A 22,429-nucleotide genomic window follows, 5' to 3' on the forward strand; every position below is an offset into this window, starting at 1 on the left:
ACAGCCATCATACTGCTCAGGAACGAGACGCATTCTGTCTCCTAGAGATGAACATAGTTTGGTGCAAAAAGTGCAAATCGATCCCAGAACAACAGCAAAGGACCTTATGAAGATGCTGGAGGAAACAGGGAGACAAATATCTATATCCACAGTAAAACAAGTCCTATATTGACATAACCTGAAAGGCTGCTCAGCAAGGAAGAAGCCAATGCTCCAAAACTGCCATGAAAAAGCCAGACTACAGTTTGCAAGTGCATATGGGGACAAAGATCTAACTTTTTGGAGATAACTTAATGTCCTATAGTCTCATGAAACAAAATGTGAACTTTTTTCCATAATGACCATTAGTATGTTTGGAGGAAAAAGGGAGAGGCTTGCAAGCCGAAGAACACCATCCCAACCGTGAAGCATGGGGTGGCAGCATCATGTTGTGGGGGTGTTTTGCTGCAGGAGGGACTGGTGCACTTCACAAAATAGATGGCATCATGAGGAAGGAAAATTATGTGGATATATTGAAGCAACATCTCAAGACATCAGCCATGAAGTTAAAGCTCGGTCGCAAATGGGTCTTCCAAATGGACAATGACCCCAAGCATACCTCCAAAGATGTGGCAAAATGGCTTAAGGACAACAAAGTCAAGATATTGGAGTGGCCATCACAAAGCCCTGACCTCAGTCCGATAGAAAATTTTGTGGGCAGAACTGAAAAAGTGTGTGCAAGTAAGGAGGCCTACAAACCTGACTCAGTTACACCAGTTCTGTCTGGAGGAATGGGCCAAAATTCTAGCAACTTATTGTGAGAAGCTTGTGGAAGGCTACCCAAAATGTTTGACCCAAGTTAAACAATTTAAAGGCAATGCTACCAAATAATAACAAAGTGTATGTAAACTTTTTACCCACTAGGAATGTGATGAAAGAAATAAAAGCTGAAATATTTAATTATTTTTACTATTATCCTGATATTTCACATTCTTAAAATAAAGTAGTGATCCTAACTGGACTAAGACAGACAATGTTTTCTAAGATTAAATGTCAGGACTTGTGAAAAACTGAGTTTAAATGTATTTGGCAACGGTGTATGTAAACTTCTGACTTCAACTGTACTAGTACTTTTTCATTAGGCACTAGTTCTTATTCAAAAGATACTAGTATTTATTCATTAGGTACTAGTACTTATTCAATAGATACTAGTACTTATTCAATAGATACTAGTACTTATTCATTAGATACTAGTACTTATTTATTAGATACTAGTACTTATTCAATAGATACTAATACTTATTTATTAGATACTAGTACTTATTCATTAGATGCTAGTAGCAAGACTTCATGACAACGGTTGCGCCCTCTCATTGTCTCTAGTGAAAAGCGCTACAGAACTACAGTGCTGTGTACACCAGCTCTGATTTTTCTGCGCTGTAGTCTTGAATATTTTACTCCAGCACCAAACGTGCATCGTTTATGCCCTGTCCCGCTCCGCACGCTTTGCCTCTGTTCCCCGAATGTGTGTAGACATGAAGTGCCGCTCAAGTTAACGTGGTTCCAAAGTGCCTTTTAGACCATAACGTTTTTCCCTACATTTAGCCTTATTAATAGCATGTTACAGCCTTTAATAATAAACAAATCGATTTCTGTTCTAATTTTGTGAAAATTAATCAGATGTCATCATCTCTGGAATGGATGACAAGGAAAGACAATAAAATTACTAGTTGGTAGCCTAGTCTTTCTCACTTTAATGAAAATATAAAAATGTTCCATTTAGACTTTTTCAAAATTTTCTCTCAGGGGATACCCCTGAACCCCTATACAGCATCATTCCACAGTCACAAGGGCTTATACTCCCATACTTGGGTATCTGAATCTAAAGAAATATAAAAATATTTCATATTAATGTAAAAATATTCAAACAAATACTGGACTGCTGTCATTATGCTTCAAAATGAACAGATGATCTTTTAACATTAATGTTCAAATGCACTCAATTGTTAAACTACAAATTATATATATATATATATATATATATATATATATATATTTAAAAGATCCCTCAGACCCCACTGCTTTGGCTGTCTCTGGACCCCCAGTGCAGTTTTGTAGTGACTATTTTGACTGTTTAGAATGTTTTTTTTTTTTTCGCCAACTTTGAAAAAAAAAAAGTTAAATGTGTAAATGTGAATGTATATCGTGATAAATATCGATATCGAACAATCTGAAAAAGAATATCGTGATAACAATTTTGGCCATATCGCCCAGCCCTACTTACTAGTATGTATTCGAATGGATACTTGTACTTATTCAATAAGTACTAGTACTTATTCAATAGGTACTAATACTTATTTATTAGATACTAGTACTTATTTATTAGATACTAGTATTTATTCATTAGATATTAGTAATTATCCCATTAGATACTAGTACTTATTTAATAGATACTATTATTAGATACTAGTACTTATTTATTAGATACTAGTGCTTATTCTTTAGATACTAGTGCTTACTCATTAGATACTAATACTTATTCAACAGATACTAGTACTTATTTATTACATACTAGTACTTATTCATTAGATACTAGTGCTTATTCAGTAGATACTAGTAACTATTCCATTAGACACTAGTAGCTATTCATTTAATACTAGTACTCATTCACCTGTTCACTTCTTACAAGTATGTATTCCAATGGATACTAGTACTTATACAATATATACTAATACTTATTTATTAGATACTAGTACATATTTATTAGATACTAGTACTTATTCATTCGATACTAGTAACTATCCCATTAGATACAAGTACTTATTCAATAGATGCTAGTACTTATTCATTAGATACTAGTACTCATTCATTAGATACTAGTACTTATTCAATAGATACTAGTACTTATTCACTAGGTACTAGTACTTATTCAATAGATACTAGTACTTATTCATTAGATACTAATACTTATTTATTAAATATTAGTACTTATTCTATAGATACTAGTACTTATTCATTAGATACTAATACTTATTTATTAAATATTAGTACTTATTCTATAGATACTAGTACTTAATCATTAGATACTAATACTTATTTATTAAATATTAGTACTTATTCATTAGATACTAGTACTTATTCAATAGATACTAGTACTTATTCACTAGGTACTAGTACTTATTCAATAGATACTAGTACTTATTCATTAGATACTAATACTTATTTATTAAATATTAGTACTTATTCTATAGATACTAGTACTTATTCATTAGATACTAATACTTATTTATTAAATATTAGTACTTATTCTATAGATACTAGTACTTAATCATTAGATACTAATACTTATTTATTAAATATTAGTACTTATTCAATAGATACTAGTACTTATTCATTAGATACTAATACTTATTTATTAAATATTAGTACTTAATCTATAGATACTAGTACTTATTCATTAGATACTAGTAACTATCCCATTAGATACAAGTACTTATTCAATAGATGCTAGTACTTATTCATTAGATACTAGTACTCATTCATTAGATACTAGTACTTATTCAATAGATACTAGTACTTATTCACTAGGTACTAGTACTTATTCAATAGATACTAGTACTTATTCACTAGGTACTAGTACTTATTCAATAGATACTAGTACTTATTCATTAGATACTAATACTTATTTATTAAATATTAGTACTTATTCAATAGATACTAGTACTTATTCATTAGGTACTAGTACTTATTCAATAGATACTAGTACTTATTCATTAGGTACTAGTACTTATTCAATAGATACTAGTACTTATTCATTAGATACTAATACTTATTAAATATTAGTACTTATTCTATAGATACTAGTACTTATTCATTAGATACTAATACTTATTAAATATTAGTACTTATTCTATAGATACTAGTACTTATTCATTAGATACTAATACTTTTTTATTAAATATTAGTACTTATTCTATAGATACTAGTACTTAATCATTAGATACTAATACTTATTTATTAAATATTAGTACTTATTCAATAGATACTAGTACTTATTCATTAGATACTAATACTTATTTATTAAATATTAGTACTTAATCTATAGATACTAGTACTTATTCATTAGATACTAGTAACTATCCCATTAGATACAAGTACTTATTCAATAGATGCTAGTACTTATTCATTAGATACTAGTACTCATTCATTAGATACTAGTACTTATTCAATAGATACTAGTACTTATTCATTAGGTACTAGTACTTATTCAATAGATACTAGTACTTATTCATTAGATACTAATACTTATTAAATATTAGTACTTATTCTATAGATACTAGTACTTATTCATTAGATACTAATACTTATTTATTAAATATTAGTACTTATTCAATAGATACTAGTACTTATTCATTAGGTACTAGTACTTATTCATTAGATACTAATACTTATTAATTAAATATTAGTACTTATTCTATAGATACTAGTACTTATTAAATAGATACTAGTACTTATTTATTAGACACTAGTACTTATTCATTAGATACTAGTGCTTATTCATTAGATACTAGTAACTATTCCATTAGATACTAGTAGTTATTAATTTGATACTAGTACTTATACACCTATTCACTTCTTATTAGTATGTATTCCAATGGATACTAGTACTTATTCAATAAGTACTAGTACTGATTCAACAGATACTAATACTTATTTATTAGATACTAGTACTTTATTTATTAGATACTAGTACTTATTCATTAGATACTAGTACTTATTCAATAGATACTAATACTTATTCATTAGATACTAGTACTTATTCAATAGATACTAGTTCTTGTACTTATTCAAGAGATACTAGTACTTATTCATTAGATAATATTTCTTATTCATTAAATACTAGTACTTATTCTGAATGTTACTAGTAAAAAAAATTATTTTACTAGTACGATTTTTTATTCTACAGTCACCATTCTGACTAGTCATTGCATTTGACGGGTAAAAAACCAGTTGTTACTAGTAAGATATGAAATGTTACTAGTAAGAATAGGAAAATACACTAGTGTCTAATGAATAAGCACTAGTATCTAATAAATAAGTACTAGTATCTTAATAATAAGTACTAGTACCTAATGAATCAGTGGCGAATTCTCAGAGCCAGCAAAGCCTTCTCTGCTGGACTAACATGCCAAATAAATAAATATTTTTCATCCTTTCATTCTCAGTCACCTTTATGCCTATGTGTTTTTAATCACTTTACACTCTTAATTAATCAAACAAATAGAGAAAAACGAAAAGTTTATCCAGAATTTATTCCTTGATGCTTACAAGCAAAGTGTGACAACTATTTCACAAATCGCATGCCCGAAGCAGCACGTGAGTCTGAGCTCCACCCCCTCAGGCCTTCAGAATTTCCACAGAATCCCTCAACAGTGCAAATGAATGGGCAACTAAAGTCAGATTGTCAGATTCATCAGCCAATCAGATTGATTTATTTGTTCTTGGTGGGTGTGATCTTTAGGATATGTCCCGGTCGAGGCCTTCTAGCTGGCCTTGAGTGGCGCAATCACGCTTTAAGTGATGTACGTAATTCAAGAGCGAAAAGTGTAAGATCAAGCTGTCTGACAAGTTGGCTGTCATCACTGCCGGTATTGCCGTTGAGAAAGAGATCCTTATGGATTTAAAAACACTGAGCTTGACTTGTGCATGACCGTGTAATTGCTTAATTTATTAAACAGGAAAGGAGGACTGATTTTCACTTCAAGTAAATTGGTAAGTGCTTTTTGTATTGTTATAGCACCATCAGGAGTTTTCTAAGTGTAAATTAGGCTGCTTGAGCATTCAGTGTTGGATCAAGTTTTGAAAAGTAGTGCTGCATTCCATTCAACTCAGAAAGTCGGATTTTCCAACTTCCTACTAGGAAAAGTGCAATGGAATGCATCTTGAAGTCAGAATTACAACTTGTAGGCTCGTGCAGAAATTCTCAACTCCGATTTCGCCGAGATGCAGGGGCATGATGTCACACAAACATGTCGACACTCAGGGAGATATACAAAGTAAGTGATAAACATTCACTTTATTAAGTAATATCAATAAATGAGTTTGTTTCCACATTACATGATATTAAAGCTTGTTTAACAAACGCCTGCAGAAACAGGTGTATAAAACATTATAATCACTTTTGATAATCGTACACCTGTAGCACAAATGCTAGTACTGCAGCATTGCTAGGAGACATCTCTAATGAGAGTCAAACCCCTGCTAAGCTAAAGGGAGCATTGCAGTTTCGTTTCCTTAAACGTCATCTTCCAAATATCGGGGAATGGAATTTATGGTCGGAGATATCAAGTAGTAATATCCCTCATCCAACTTGAATGGAACGCAGCATAACCGTGTACCCTGACGAAACGAAATTTATTGCAAGCAACATTTAAATAGCAAATATTATTAGATAGATTTTTCCAGGTATTATAGACCTCCTTGGTAGATTCATATGAAAAATTATTATTTTTGAATGTCTGTTCGGGAGACGGTCATTTCACAAAACAGTCAAGCTGCAGTTAAAATTAGGCTTGCTTGAGCATAAAGTGTTGTTTCAAGTTCTGGCTTTCATGCGTGGACGTGTTTTTAAAATGTCAATTGTTATTACTAGTTAGCTGTGACATAATGTATGATGCCCAAAGGCATAGGGTGTCTTATTCATTGTGAAACTGTGTTTTCTTAATGGCATGAATCACACTGAAGGCCTAGACTTTAAATGCACGGCCCGCCACTGAAGTACTAGTATCTAATAAATAAGCACTAGTAACTATCAGATACATACTAGTCAGAAGTGAACAATTTATCAAATGCAGAATAAGTACTAGTATCTAAAATTTGGAGATATCTCCAACAACAAAAGGAACTAGTAAGAATGTGGTTTGGGATATACTAGTACTTATTCAATAAGTACTAGTATCTATTGGAATACATACTAGTAAGATGTGAATAAGTGATATCTGAACCACAGATCTCCATAGGAATCAATGGCAAAATTTTGAAATATGTTACTAGTAACAATGGAATAGTTACTAGTCACTACTGGAATACATACTAGTAACTAATGAAGAATTACTAGTATCATAAATAAGTACTAGCACCTAATGAATAACTACTAGTATCTATTGAATAAGTATTAGTATCAAATGACTAACTAATAGTATCTAATGAATAAGTACTAGTAGGCTATCTAATAAATAAGTACTAGTGCCTAGTGAATAAGTACTAGTATCTATTGAATAAGTACTAGTACTGGTTGAATAAGTACTAGTACCTAATGAATAAGTACTAGTATATAATGGAATAGTTACTAGTCACTAAAAAATAAGTACTAGTAACATAAAAATAGATACTAGTATTTTTTAAGGATGAAATGACAAAAGTGCTTGCCATAAATAAAATGCTTTTGTGAGGAATAAGCTAATCGCTTAAGGAATTCATCGCCTGTCCGCTAATCTTCATCGTGTTTCACATTAAAAAAATAAAAAATATTTTGAAATTAACTTTGTGTGACGTTTACAACGATGAAATTGCTGTTTTATAAGGAAGACGCGGACAATTTTGCGACAGGTAGATGTCAGTTTACGGCTCCCCCCGTTCATTTGTATCGTATCCGCAAACGGTGACTTACTGTCGTAGCACACTGGTTGATCGTTACGTTCTCTCCTGTGATAGTGCCGCGGAGGTTGTTATTTAGTTAAATAAAATAATCTCTGAGTGCTTCCTACAGAGAAGAGTACCTGCAAATGTGAAACCACATCGAATGACGACTGTAGAGAGCAATGACAATCAAATCCCAGATATTTAATGCATTTTAGAAATACCGGTCAAAAGAGGATGTCCAGAAAAAGAGAACACATAGTCACCCTATGGGTAAATTATTCCTTTAATAAAATCCATGTCATAAAGTCTATATATATACACATTGCTTTACAAAATACACAATGGTATAGTTTCCACTCGCAAACACATACACCTGTACACCGTCATTTATCAGTTTGTTCCTGTTACTCCTCAGAACTCAGTTGCTGTTCAAGATCAGTTGAGCTTTTCTGCCATCTGCTGGTGGGTAAGTCTCACTACAGCTAGTTTACAGCATATCAGCTGAAGCTCCTGACCCATATCTGCTTATTTTATGCACTATGGGCTGGTTTGAAAACATCCAGTGAGGGACAGTTTTGTGGACGGAAATGCCTTGTTGATGAGAGAGGTCAACAGAGAATGGCCAGAATGGTTTGAACTGACAAAGTCTACAGTAACTCAGATAACCGCTCTGTACAATTGTGGTGAGAAGAATATCATCTCAGAATGCTGTTCTGAGATGCGGGTTGGCACTGTTTTGGCGGCACGACGGAGACCTACACATATTAAGGCAGGTGGTTTTAATGTTGTGGCTGATCGGTGTATTTCATCATTATTTTCTGTTTTGAAATGCAAGAGAATGCAATAGCCCTTTGATTTTGCATGAAAGATATAATGCATTTTCTTTGACAAGTTAAACTGCAACAAAAACATGAAAAACACTAATGCTGAATTGAACTCACGGATCGAAAACTGATTAGATATTAACATCTAATAATCAAACATGTTGCATGTTTATCATTTTATCAGTTAAAGAGTAATGGACTGTGTCTCTCTTCTTATATCCAGGAGCTCATTGTGATCAGCAATGGAGAAGATCTGATAGCTGACCAGATGATTTCACACAGGAGGAATGCTCAGCTCATATAAGGCTTTGGGAATGTTCTAGTAGCCTTGCCAGAGATTCACTTCCGTCTACAAACCTTTGATCCAGCCATTACATGGGCAGAAATGCAGGCCTTCAGCTTCCAAATCCTACCACAGACATAGTATATCATCAGTTAAGCCAAGTCACTAAACCCAGTACAGGTGGGAGACCATTTGTATATTTCCTAAAAAGAAACATCAGGTGTACAAAATATTTAACCATACAAAATAGTTTAGTTATTAGGTATATATTATAATACCAGTTGTGTGTGCTAAGGAAAGCATCACTGTTTCTATTGCATATAATTAGATTTATGAGTTTGTGATACAGACATAAATAATACCTCAAATCATGTGGCTTGGTGAGAAGAGGTGTGCTATTACTTTTCTAAGCGATCAGACTAACAATTTTCGCCATGGCATATGATAAAACAGGCGCACACAAATAATTCCATAGACTTACACTGAAGGAGGGGGCAGCCCTATTCTGACTCACTGCAGGGTTTTCTGGCTGCCATGGCAACAGAAGCAGTACCTAAAGCAAAATCTGGGCTGCAGCTGACAGTTGAATCTTTGTAGGATTTTCATCAACATAAAACCTCTGGAACACTATAAGGAATAGATGTCAAACTCTATCTGTACATGTGGCAGTGATTTATTTTTGACACAGGTTTGAGAGTGATTCATATGATCCTGTGTCTTTTTCAGAATGCTCAAAGATCTTTGTCAGCACAATCACATGTCTCTTTATCACCCTTTGTCTTTACACAACAGATGTACATGATAAATGAGAACATATCTGCTCTGAGATATACATAAAAAATACAGAAACTCTTTCTTACATACCTAGTAAATGATTGTTTTATAGGGATAGTTCACCCCAAAATGAAAATTATGTCATCATTTACTCACCTTCATGTTGTTCCAAACCTGTATGACTTACCTGTTCTTTCTGCCATGGAGCACAAGCAGATGTTAGGCAGAATAACAGCCTCAGTTGCTATTCCCTTGCATTGTATGAAAAAATGCAATAAAAGTGTATGGTGACTTAAGACATACTGCCTAACATCTCCTTCTGTGTTTCACTAAATAAAGAAAGTCATACAGGTTTGGAACAACATGAGGGTGAGTAAATGATTTGTTTGGGTGAACTATCCCTTCAATATTGCAAGTGATGATGAAAAGCGTTTTAAATGAGGTACAGATACGTGGATTTACAGGTTGGATTTACATTGCATGTCTCTATATTGATCTGATTTTCACTGTAAGCTTGTTGAGCTTGATTTATCATCATCATCAGCTATTTTTTTAATTTTCATGCAGAGCTCCCAGTAAAGGTTAAATCTGTCTCCCCGTTCAAATCATTTAGTCTCTTTCACACCCACACGCATACATTCATGCAAGCCTGCGCTGCAATTTCACACACCAACACACTTTTAGACAAGATGCAACTGTAAGCAGATTTATCTCCCTGCAGACCAGTTGTCATTGTGTGGTTGGTTGTTTATGTATGTGATTTTACACAATCAAATCTACAGTATACTGATAAATCTCAGGAGGAAATATTTGAGCACTTTGGGGAACAAATATCTAAAATGATCCTTAAACAAATGAGTTGTTAGGTCCTGGTAGGAAGGCAACAAATTCAAGACATCTTTGTATTCTGTTGAAGTATGTTTCATATTGATCTGGATAATTGTTCCATGCATTCAATGGAGAATATCCTTTGTAAAAATCTAGCAAAGTTTAATGAAGCTTAATTGGCTTGTACACTCTTGCCATGGCAATGTAGACTGGGCAATATTTCAGTTCAAATACATATTGTTAGAAATAAAATAAAATGCATTATTATATAAAATATTTATATATATATATATATATATATATATATATATATATATATATATATATATATATATATATATATACACAGTATATGTAACAGTATAAGGATGGGCAAGGAGGCGGGAACAGGCTGAACAGTCACGTAAAGTTTAAGAAACTCAACATAAAATACACACACAGATAAACACACACACAGACAGCTATATATATAACATCCATCTATCTATCCATCCATCCATCTATCCATCCGTCAGTCCATCAATCGATCCATTTATCAAAAGAGTAGACTGATCTCCCTCTCTCTTCCTCTCTCTATTGCTCTACTGCAGGGTTGTGAAAGTGTGTCTGTCTGAAACAACAATCAAATATTGACCAGTGCTTCAAAGACATCAACCTGACATTTAGATCCAACTGAATTAAATCATCAGCATCACATCTCAACTGCATCTGAAATACAGAACTGACAAACAGATTTATAACAGGATTGTTTGTATCTCATGAGCTGAAATGGAGGTACAGTTATATTTGAACATTCTCTTCTCTTCTCTTCTCTTCTCTTCTCTTCTCTTCTCTTCTCTTCTCTTCTCTCCTCTCCCCTTCCCTTCCCTTCCCTTCCCTTCCCTTCTCTTCTTTTCTCTTCTCTTCTCTTCTATGACAGACTGTGTGTAGGCAGCTTGGCTGAGTGTCAGTCAGTCCCAGGCTGCTGAGAGGCAGGACAGCGTTCTTGTGACAGATCTGCCCTGGGTTTCTGTTCATTAGAGGGCCAGCGGGAATGTGGCAGGCTGCAATGATGTTGTACAAGGCATAGCCGTCAGTAATGTCCCACATTGGTGTGTTCATCCTGCAAGCTGTCCCTGTATGTAAGTGTATGTGCCTGTTAAGAATTGATTAAATCTCCAAAGATGATTTATGTGAATTATCCATGACTTATAGAAAAATGTATGGTATTACCTTGTTTTTGGATGCTACCATGATAGTAATACTATGCTAATCTTTGAAGAACCAAAGAGTACCGTGTAAATACCATGATATTATATCAAAGTACCATGTTATTATCATTTGACAACATCACTGCACCATGATACTGCCACAGCATTTTATGTAAGGGTGATATGAGGATAGAAACTAACTCACTCATAATACTTTCTATACACTTACTGCTTCTGCCACATGAATCTATGGTATTCTATGTTACTATGGTGAAACCGTGGGATTGATGGAGCCTAGAACCACCTAGCAACCACCAGAAGACCTTAGAAACCACATTTCAATGTGCTAAAAAACACTCAAAACACCTTGGCAACAGATTTAAAATACTGTGTCTGAAATGTAAGTTACTCTATAAAACTTCTTGACTATAGAATAAGCAATATCACACTCACAGTCATGCTGTTTTTGAATATGAATTTGTGAATCTTTCAGTACCACCATGCTATACTGTAAATCAATGTCCAAATATGATAAAGTATTGATACCATACATTGGTACCACGACAGTACTTTTTTGGAAGTGAAATCGAAACTGAAACAGCAGATCTACTCTGTCGATACACAATCAGCCAATTTCCTTTTGGGTTTACTTTATTCTGTGCTTTTACAGTATGAGGAACAGGCACATAATATGGTTTGGAATCTCATGCAGAGTTTCCCCTGTGCTGTGCGGGGCTATCTTTAGCCCACTAGGACCAAATATCTTGGCATGGGTTCAGCCCGTTGCTATGGACACTTTTGTAGAAGCTCCAGGCTTCTGATTAGTTAAAGTAGAGTGGAACCACGTGTAGCAACACACAGCAAAGAACAGATCTCACAAAATCCTGCACACTCATTTGTCTATTTAGACATCAGGAATTAAATCTATGACTACTTCCTGAAATCCATGGGACGGGACAGGCAGTGCATGCATCAGTATGTTTTTAATCATGCAATATTATTTAGCTTTATTTCCCAATTGTGGCATAATTGCACACATATGAACAACATTGTGGAATTTGATTAATCAAGACAATAATGAGAAATTAGATCCCTGCCGGAGAACCAAATAATATAGAAATAATGAGCTCTGAGCTCATCAAGTTAATTACACGGTGAATGGTCATGGGAATGGAGTGAGCCACCCGGAGCATATAGTCAACACTCCCAGAACAACTATATTACTGTCAAATAGATTTTTACTTTTTCTAAAAAACATTTACCCATGTAAAACTCGCTTTGTTATGCCATTTCTAGGGTGTTCAGATCACTATTCAGTCTCTATGATATTCTGGTCTCTAGATGGCTTGGGTCTTTCTTCAATGTATAGTAAATCCATGGGATTTTTTTTGCATGTTTTATTGTCTGCCTGGTGAAAATCAAATATATACTGTGTATAGTATATATCTAATATATCAATAATGTTTAAAGAACAAATGGTGTTGGACGAGTTACTCACCAAACTTTAATACTCAGGGTTAGGGGTTTGTTGAAATCCCTAACCTTAAGAAAGAGCTATAAAAATAGTGATGCTTATTTTATCATGTACCACTAAAAAACCTACTATCTTTATTGGCCTCTTATTTCCCTATCTGTCACACACTCGACGTTGTGTCGATGTAGTGACACTAGGGGTCACTCTTGGGAGCCCGAGACACCTCTGGTCTTTGATAAAAGGCCAATGAAAATTGGCGAGTGGTTTGCATGCCACTCCCCAGGTCATACGGGTATAAAAGGAGCTAGTATGCAACCACTCATTCAGATTTTCTCTTCGAAGCCAAACGGTCATGCTCATTGAGCTGAATTTCTACTGTTCATTCAACTCTGCTGGATCTGACGGCGCATTTCAGCGGCTTCTCCCTCCTCTGCACTGGTACACTGCAGAGAACGCCCCTGGACGCTTCGGCAGAAAAAAGAGAGTATATTTTCTGAAAGATTTTAATTCTCTAAAAGAGTATATTTCTCTAAAAGAGCGGCACACAGGGAACGTCTTTTTAAAGACGTGTCTTTTTAAAGATGCCTTTCCGATTGTGTGTTATTCCTGGTTGCGGTCGTTATCTCTCAATTTCGGATGGTCATGATCGCTGTCTTTCGTGTCTGGTCGCAACCCACATGGAGGCAGCGTTTGTGGATGGTTCATGTTCTCACTGCGAGAACATGACCATGGCAACGTTGCGGTCGTGGAGCAGCTCCCTGCCTAGGTCCTTATACCTACGTGTATGAGGCCAGTGCGTCTAGTACTGGGGGTGATTTGGGGACCCCAATGGGATCGCCTCAGTCGGGTATCCCCCCGCGGACCTCCCATTCCCCAGCACGCTCGTCTGCCCCAGCCGCAGGCTCATCTCACGGTTAGTCTGGCCTCTTGTTCGGAGCCCGCGAAGATAATGAGCTCTCGAGCGCAGCATCGGAGAGCGGGCTTGTCCAGTCGGATGCAGAAACCTCAGCTGGGCTCCCCCCTTCGGGGACGATTGCCCAGTCACAGGCTGATGCAGAGATGACGGACATGCTTTCCCAGGCGGCCGCGAGCGTCGGGCTAGAGTGGAACCCTCTGCTCTCCCCTGAACCCTTGCAGCTTGATGATTGGTTCCTGGGCTCGCGGCGCCGCACAAAGCAGCCACGCCCCGCTCCAGTGCCTTTCTTCCCGGAAGTGCACGAGGAGCTGATGAAATCGTGGGGGGCACCTTTTACTGCCCGGTCCCAATTCCTCAGTTCCCTCACCCTCACTACCCTCAATGGCGGGGCGGCCAGGGGCTATACGGCGATTCCCCCAGTAGATAAGGTGCTCGTGGTGCACATATGCCTGCAGAGAGCCGCCATCTCGCGCGGACGCCCAAAGCTCCCGTCCAAGCCCTGTAGGTTCACGTTGTCCCTGACGGCTAAAGCCTACAGTGCTGCTGGACAAGCCGCCTCTGCCCTGCACGCCATGGCTCTTCTGCAGGTCCACCAAGCCAAGGCCCTAAATGAACTGCACGAGGGTAGTTCCGCCCCAGATCTAATGCAGGAACTGCGCTTGGTGACCGACCTTGCTCTCAGAGTGACGAAGGTCACGGCGCGGTCTCTCGGTCGGACGATGTCCACATTAGTGGTCCAGGAACGGCACCTTTGGATCAACCTGGTCGAGATGGGTAAGGCCGACAAGACACGGTTCCTTGCTGCCCCCATTTCCCAGGCTGGCCTATTCGGCGACACCGTCGAGGACTTTGCCCAGCAGTTCTCAACGGTGAAGCAGCAGACGGAGGCTATCCAGCATATCCTGTCCCGGCGTGGCTCAAGATCCCACACCCTGTCTGCTCATCGCCAAGGGCGTCCCCCTGTGGTTACTGCACCGGCTCCGCTGCAGCCCGCCCCTTCAGCCCGGCCCAGGAGTGGAGCCCACTGCAGGAAGCATACGCCACCCGTCTCACAGTTGGCCGCTAAGAACCCATGGAGGTCGTCAAAGCGGCCCTGAGACGGGCAACCCAGTGTCAAAGAAACCCACTCATCTGGAGCTGGTAAGAAGACCACTCCATACCCCGGTGGAGGGCGGGGTGGAGAATCTTTTGTTGCCTTTTTGTTTGATTTCGCACATGCCCAAGTGGCTGCGGTACCCAACAGTTCAGCAAAAGAGCGGTTTCCTTCTTCCCTGTGTCACATACCCAGTGTGCACGGCTGTCATCACGACTACCGTCCATGGGTTTTCCTTGCAGGATTGGCGCTCCAGCGGTGGTCTTCCCACCCCTGAGCGCCCAGCTGTGGCACACATCCACCCCCGATGTGACAGTCTCCACGGGTCACGAGGACAGGCCTCTTCCTCCCCTATCCCAAGCTGTTCTGGGGATGGTCACAAGGAGCCAGGTAAGTGCTTCAATGTCCCTAGACTCAACACGGCCACGACTTGGTGTGGCACCTCGAGCTCCATCCCGCTGCCAGTACGTCCGACGACGTTGTCCCCTTGGTCCCCCTTGCACTGAACTTGGATGCGTGGCTTGCATTTTCCAATCCTGGATGGCTGGTCCGGACCGTCTGACTCGGCTACGCGATTCAGTTCACCAGGCGCCTGCCCAGGTTCAGCAGTATCCACTTCACCTTGGTGAAGGACGAAAACACTGCTACCTTGCGTGCGGAGATTGCTACCCTCCAATGGAAGGGCACGATAGAACCTGTCCCTCCGGCCGAGATGAAGAAGGGGTTTTACAGCCCCTACTTCATCGTACCGAAAAAAGGTGGTGGGTTGTGGCCAATCTTGGACCTGCAAGTACTGAACCAGGCTTTACACAGACTCCCGTTTAAGATGCTGACGCAAAAATGCATTTGCATTCTCAACTATCTCGACGACTGGCTAATCCTAGCTCACTCTCGGGACATGTTGTGCGCACACAGGGACTTGGTGCTCTCATACCTCAGCCGACTAGGGCTTCGGGTCAACTGGGAAAAGAGCAAGTTCCTCCCGGTTCAGAGCATCTCTTTCCTCGGTTTGGAGTTGGACTCAGTCTCTTTGACAGCGCGCCTCACGAACGAGAGCGCCCAGTCGGTGCTGGCCTGTTTGAAGGCATTCAAACAGAAAACAGCGGTTCCACTGAAAATTTTTCAGAGGCTCCTGGGGCATATGGCATCCTCAGCGGTAGCCACCCCACTCGGGTTGATGCATCTGCGACCGCTTCAGCACTGGCTTCAGACTCGAGTCCTGAGATGGGCATGGCGCCGTGGGACACATCGCTTGGTCTTTTCAGCCCTTGGACCGACCTCTCGTTTCTACGGGCAAGTGTTCCCCTAGAACTGGTCTCCAGGCACGTTGTGGTCACAACAGATGCCTCCAAAACGGGCTGGGGTGCTGTTTGCAACAGGCACGCAGCCGCCGGCTTGTGGACGGACCCGCGACTGCATTGGCACATCAACAGCCTCGAGTTGTTGGCAATTCTGCTCGCCCTGCGGAGGTTTCGGCCATTGATCCAGGGCAAGCACGTGATAGTTAGGACAGACAACACGGCAATGGTAGCATATGTCAACCACCAAGGCGCTCTGCACTCTCGTTGTATGTCACAACTTGCCTGCCGTCTCCTCCTCTGGAGCCAGCAGCACTTCAAGTCGCTGCGAGCCACTCACATCCCGGGCAACCTCAACACTACAGCGGACGCGCTGTCATGGCAGGTTACCCTCAGGGGAGAGTGGAGACTCCACCATCAGGTGGTCCAGCTGATTTGGAGTCAATTCAGACTGGCACAGGTGGACCTGTTCGCCTCCCAAGAATCCTCCCACTGCCCGCTCTGGTACGCCCTGACCGAGGCCCCCCTCAGCATAGATGCGCTGGAACACAGCTGGCCCCCTGGCCAGCGCAAATATGCGTTTCCCCCAGTGAGCCTACTTGCACAGACTCTGTGCAAGTTCAGGGAGGACGAGGAGCAGGTCGTCCTGGTAGCACCCTACTGGCCCACCCAGATGTGGTTCTCGGACCTCACGCTCCTTGCAACAGCCCCCCCCCCCCGGCGAATTCCCCTGAGGAAGGACCTTCTTTCTCAGGGACGGGGCACCATCTAGCACCCACGACCAGACCTCTGGAATCTCCATGTCTGGCCCCTGGATGGGACGTGGAAGACCTAAGCGGTCTACCACCCGTGGTGGTAGACATGATCACTCAGGCTAGGGCCCCCTCTACGAGGCACCTGTATGCCTTTAAGTGGCGTCTGTTCGCTAAGTGGTGTTCTTCCTGACTGGAAGACCCCCAGATATGCGCAGTCAGATCAGTGCTTTCCTTCCTGCAGGAGAGGTTGGAAGGGCGGCTGTCCCCTTCCACCTTGAAGGTGTACGTTGCCGCCATAGCAGCACACCATGACACAGTCGACGGTAAGTCCTTAGGGAAGCACGACCTGATCATCAGGTTCCTGATAGGCGCCAGGAGGCTGAATCCCTCCAGACCACGCCTCGTTCCCTCATGGGACCTCTCTGTAGTTCTTCAGGATCTACAGAGAGCCCCCTTTGAGCCTTTGCAGTCAGCTAAGCTTAAGGCACGCTCCTTGAAGACTGCCCTCCCTCCTATTTGGATCGCACGCAGAGCTTTAGGATCTCTGAGCAGCTCTTTGTCTGCTTTGGTGCACAGCGGAAAGGAAGCGCTGTCTCCAAGCAGAGGATCACCCACTGGCTCATTGTTGCCATAGCTATGGCATATCACGCCCAGGACATGCTGCCCCCGGTAGGGCTACAAGCCCATTCTACCAGGGGTGTAGCGGCCTCCTGGGCCCTAGCCAGGGGTGCCTCTCTAACAGACATTTGCAGAGCAGCAGGCTGGGCAACACCCAACACCTTTGCAAGGTTTTCCAACCTCCGGGTGGAACCGGTTTCGTCCCAGGTAGTGGCACGCAATACAAGCGGATAAGCTCGGGATAGCCGGCCTGGTGTATCGCTTGCACATAGTGCCTTCCACCTCTTCTGAGCTGAAGACGTGCGCCATTAATTCCCAGTAGAGTTCACAAACTATGTTGCCTGGTTGACTTCCTCCGAGCCCTGTGGCAGTCGAGTTTTCGGAGAGACTCGCTGCCAGCCAAGTACACGTGCTAACTAATAGCCCTGTTCTGGGGTAGGTGCTCCACATGTGGCAGTTCCCTGTAAGGTAACCCCATGCGATATATATATCTTCTGTTAATTCGTTTCCCTGTTGGCAAACTGCATCTTCCTTGGGCAGAGCCCCAGTCTCCATGTTTGTAGTAACTCCTCCCTGTTGGGTAGGATCTACCTTGAGACTCTCCACATGGTCATGAAGAGCATGTGACGTATTTTTTCCACTTAAATACCCCCCCTTTGGGTGAGGTGTGGTCTCCGCGGTGTCCTCCCCTTGGAGGTTACGCAAGTAACCAGGACGATTTCTAATGTTTTTTAAATAATTTTTAAATTAATTTTAAATCTGTCTTCGCAAATTCTACCAACTTTAAACAGATGCCTTGAGGGGAAATGTTTATTTGCAATTCCCTACTGTAACATGAACGTGAGGGAAATACGGAGAGAGAGAAAAAAGGATAAAATATCAGCATCTTAGCAGGGGATAGTACTGTACAACACACACACACACACAACCTCCATCAAGCCTCAGATGAAACCTCAGTATATTGCCAAAAATTATTTTTGCCTTGTTTAACAGTAAAAACACCTAAACATACATTTGCATCCTAAGCCAAATTGCATAAGATATTAAGGATTTTAGGGAATATATCTTGAAACATTTTTGTCGCTTTGGAAAAAGCGTCTGCCAAATGAATAAATGTAAATGTAATGTAAAATTATTGTTTATTTTTCTTACCCTATTTGCAGAAGATTTTTGTTTTTTTAAAGTAATAGTCCACCCAAAAAAGAAAAGTCTCTCATCATTTACTCACCCTAATGTTATCTCAAATTTGTATGACTTACTGTCTTCAAACGAAGACATTTTGAAGGATGAATGACGTGTTTTTTGTTCATTCAATGAAGTTAGTGAGGTCCAAAACTTTAAATCTCCAAAAAGGACATAACAGGACATTAATCCATGTCTGCTGAAGTGATATGATAGCTTTGGGTGAGAAACAATGCAAAAATTCAGTCCTTATTCACCAAAACTCTTTACTTCCGCCCAACTCTTCTATTCATGTCCATGTTCATGTGTCCTCATGCTCTACACATGCGCGTTTGCGTGTTCTTCCAAGAACCGAAGTGTGTGTGATACAACCGGAAGTTCTCATGAGAACATGCAAACTTGCAAGCATCATGCATTACTTTTTTCCTGCCTTTACAGTAATTCCTTTTTGGAGCTTGAAAGTTTTGGACCCCACTGACTTACATTGTATGGACAAAAACTCACCATTCACCCTTCAAAAATTCTCTGTTCCACAGAAGAAAGTCATACAAGTTTGAGACGACATGAGGGTGAGTAAATTATAAGAGAATTATAACTTTAGCATGAACTATCCCTTATAAATCTCACCATTTTTTGTTTTTTAGATTTATGCTTAAAAAAAGACAACAAAAATTTCCCAATGAAGAAGGAAACACTTAACAGCTCATGGAATTTGCTTCTCAGGAAAATGTATCTTGTTTTAAGTATGATTAAATATTTTTACTGGAAAACAAAGCAAAAATACTGATTTCGAAAGTGAGTTGTGGACACTAGCTGTACTTCTTTCCTTTTCAAACTAATTTTGGCACAGAGTAATTTAGTAAATTATGTCAGCAATGATGGCTGCAAATGTGGGAAACATCTAAGGGGAACAACAGCTGATCTCTGTGTGTGTGTGTGTGTGGGGGGGGGGGGTATTATGCTATAATTATGGTTTATGAGGACATTTCTAGTGTCCCCATAATTCAAATCGCTTAAAAAACTTACTAAATGATGTTTTTTTGAATATGTAAAAATGCAGAAAGTTTTTTGTGAGGGTTACGTTTAGGGGTAGGGTTAGGGGATAGAATCTATAATTCGTACTGTATAAAAATCATTATGTTTATGGAGAGCCCTCATAAGGATAGCCGCACCAACATGTGTGTGTATGTGTGTGTGTGTGTGTGTGTGTGTGTGTGTGTATATGTTTAAACTACATTGTGGGGACCAAATGTCCCCACAAGGATAGTAAAACCTGAGATCACCTACCTTGTGGGGCCCAGACACGAGGGAAATGGCTTATTAAACATACTAAACTATGTTTTTTTGAAAATGTAAAAATGCAAAAAGGTTTCTGTTAGGGTTAGGTTTAGGGGTAGGGTTAGGGGATAGAAATTATTGTTAGCTCTGTATAAAATCCATAAAATCCATGGAAATCTATGGAAAGTCCCCACAATTATATAAAAACAAGTTTGTGTGTGTGTGTGTGTGTGCAGGCGCATTGTGTGGCAGTTGTATGTGGGCTAACACATGGTAGGGCAACCCAGCTCTGACAGACTGCGAGCGGAGAGAGAGAGAGAGAGGAGAGAGAGAGAGAGATGATAAAGGGGAGGGAGAGGGGGTGAGAGAGAGTGATAGTATTAGAGAAAGAGAAGAGGAGAGTGAGTTAGAGAGAGAGAGAGAGAGAGGGAGATACAGCAAGAGGGGCAGCCTGCCAGTGAATGGTAACACAGGATCAACCCTCAGCCTACAGTACCTGCACTTGGACACACACACGCACACACACACACACGGTCGTTACACACATACAGCCATGCTGGAATGAACAGACTGAATTCCGGTTTGCGCTTCCCAAACTAAAAACCTCTAATCAGCACAAGATAACGGGTGAGTATCTTTCTCTCTTTGTAGTCTGTTTCTATCCAATATTGCTGATATTATTTATTGTAGATTGTTTACTTGTTTCTGTTATTCAGTTTAATGTAACATTAGTCCATTTCAAATGTAAATGTATTTTGTTGCCTGTTACTTTACACTTGGACTTTGTAGACTGGCTGTTTGGTTAACTGGTCATTAGTTTATGGTGTAATTGCTTTGCTCTTGCTGAGAGGGAAAGTATGTTTTTGTTTTGTTCGGTCTAAAAAGAGTGAGGGGCCATTGATTCTGTAAGCTTTTAATTCCTCTAAGCCTTCCTTGTACTTTTTGCAAGCTGTCCAGTCTTGACAGTGGGAGGTCCGTAAAGCCTTTGTCAACAGATTTAATGGGGTCTGACTTTTAGAAACCCACAGTTTGCTGTTGTCAGTCAGAGCATCGGGGGTTTATGGCATCACTGTGATGGCATCATCACCCTTGCTGGGGCACCCCCTTGTTTCTCAGCTGACCACGTGTAGAGAGCAATAGGATGTATTGTAATAGCTCATACCTGCAAATGGTACATGAAGAAACTGCAAGAGAGACAGAAAGAGAGTGTGAGAGACATGGAGAGAGAGAGAGAGAGAGAGAGAGAGAGGCTGTACTCGCTGAAAGCATCCTGTCTTCCTCCCACATATCTGAATCAGATTATTGAATGTGAATATTTTAGCATGCGGCATACAGACATGCCAAATGATTGTTATACCAAACATTACTTATATAACATATATTCTGTCATGCTGTAGGTTACTTCTAAAACCTGTGAAGAGTATATTACATACTATTGTGTGGCATTGTTGAATTCTTGATTCTGACTGGTTGACACACATTCCGAGGGTGTTGATTAATTAAGCAATAAGGCACTCGAGGCTGTACCATATTGTGAATATAGTCACAGATGACTTGGCACAGATGACTATAGTCACAGGGCGATGTTAGGCATGACACAAAGTGCCTGCAACCCCTTCAGCCGTAACTACATTCACAAAATGGCACAGCCTCAAGTGCCTTATTACTTTTATGAAATGGGTACCACATAATACAAATATTAAGGACACAAATGTTCATTAAAATGTTATATTTTGCAAATAAAATCATTAAATGCCATCCTTCCGGCAGAAAATATTCACCTTATTCAGCCCTGCCCCTTTTTAGTGCTCAGCGCTTCCATGTTTTGTCTCTTAACTTCCAGTTTGTATTGCTACTGAGAAGAGTCAATCAAAATGGATTATGTTTGGGAGCACAGAAAGTATTTTTCACCAAGTGTTGATGGTGTGAGTTCACACCACCCCTTTACTATGTGAAAATGCTAGTGAGGTGTTTTGCTTTTACTGTAAATGTTCATTTTTCCGACACCCACGGAGGTAAATTGAACCTGGCAAATCACATTCAGCTATGACACACTGCACTTTTTCTTGATACAAGCATTTAAAAGTGCTGTAAGAGATTTTAGCCATTTTTCTTCAACGAGACTGAGCCGTTGAATTAGCCACGCCCCCTCTATCCAAAACCCTGCACTCTAAGGATACCAAATGAACTTTATTGAGGCCGACATCATGCAGAAACGGTTGTTGATAACAACAGCAGCAAAATAGCACCCTCAACTGACAACTGTTATGAACAACATGGCATAAAAATGGCATTA

At 39.9% G+C, this 22,429-nt stretch overlaps 1 protein-coding gene across 5 annotated transcripts in view; it reads left to right on the forward strand.

Moving 5' to 3' along the window:
- The first annotated feature begins 11,300 nt into the window (after window positions 1–11,300).
- Window positions 11,301–22,429, forward strand: part of LOC127431458 (palmdelphin-like) — a 51,895-nt gene continuing 40,766 nt past the window's right edge. For 2 of the 5 annotated variants that reach the window (XM_051681865.1, XM_051681863.1), the window contains exon 1: window positions 20,531–20,760. The gene's annotated coding sequence lies outside the window, so the exon portion shown is untranslated. Of the gene's footprint in view, window positions 11,451–20,530; window positions 20,761–22,429 lie in introns of those variants that run through there. The other 3 variants (XM_051681859.1, XM_051681864.1, XM_051681858.1) reach the window with 3 other exon arrangements.

The sequence above is a fragment of the Myxocyprinus asiaticus genome, chromosome 41 (assembly GCF_019703515.2).
Source record: "Myxocyprinus asiaticus isolate MX2 ecotype Aquarium Trade chromosome 41, UBuf_Myxa_2, whole genome shotgun sequence".
Taxonomy (NCBI): Eukaryota; Metazoa; Chordata; class Actinopteri; order Cypriniformes; family Catostomidae; genus Myxocyprinus; species Myxocyprinus asiaticus.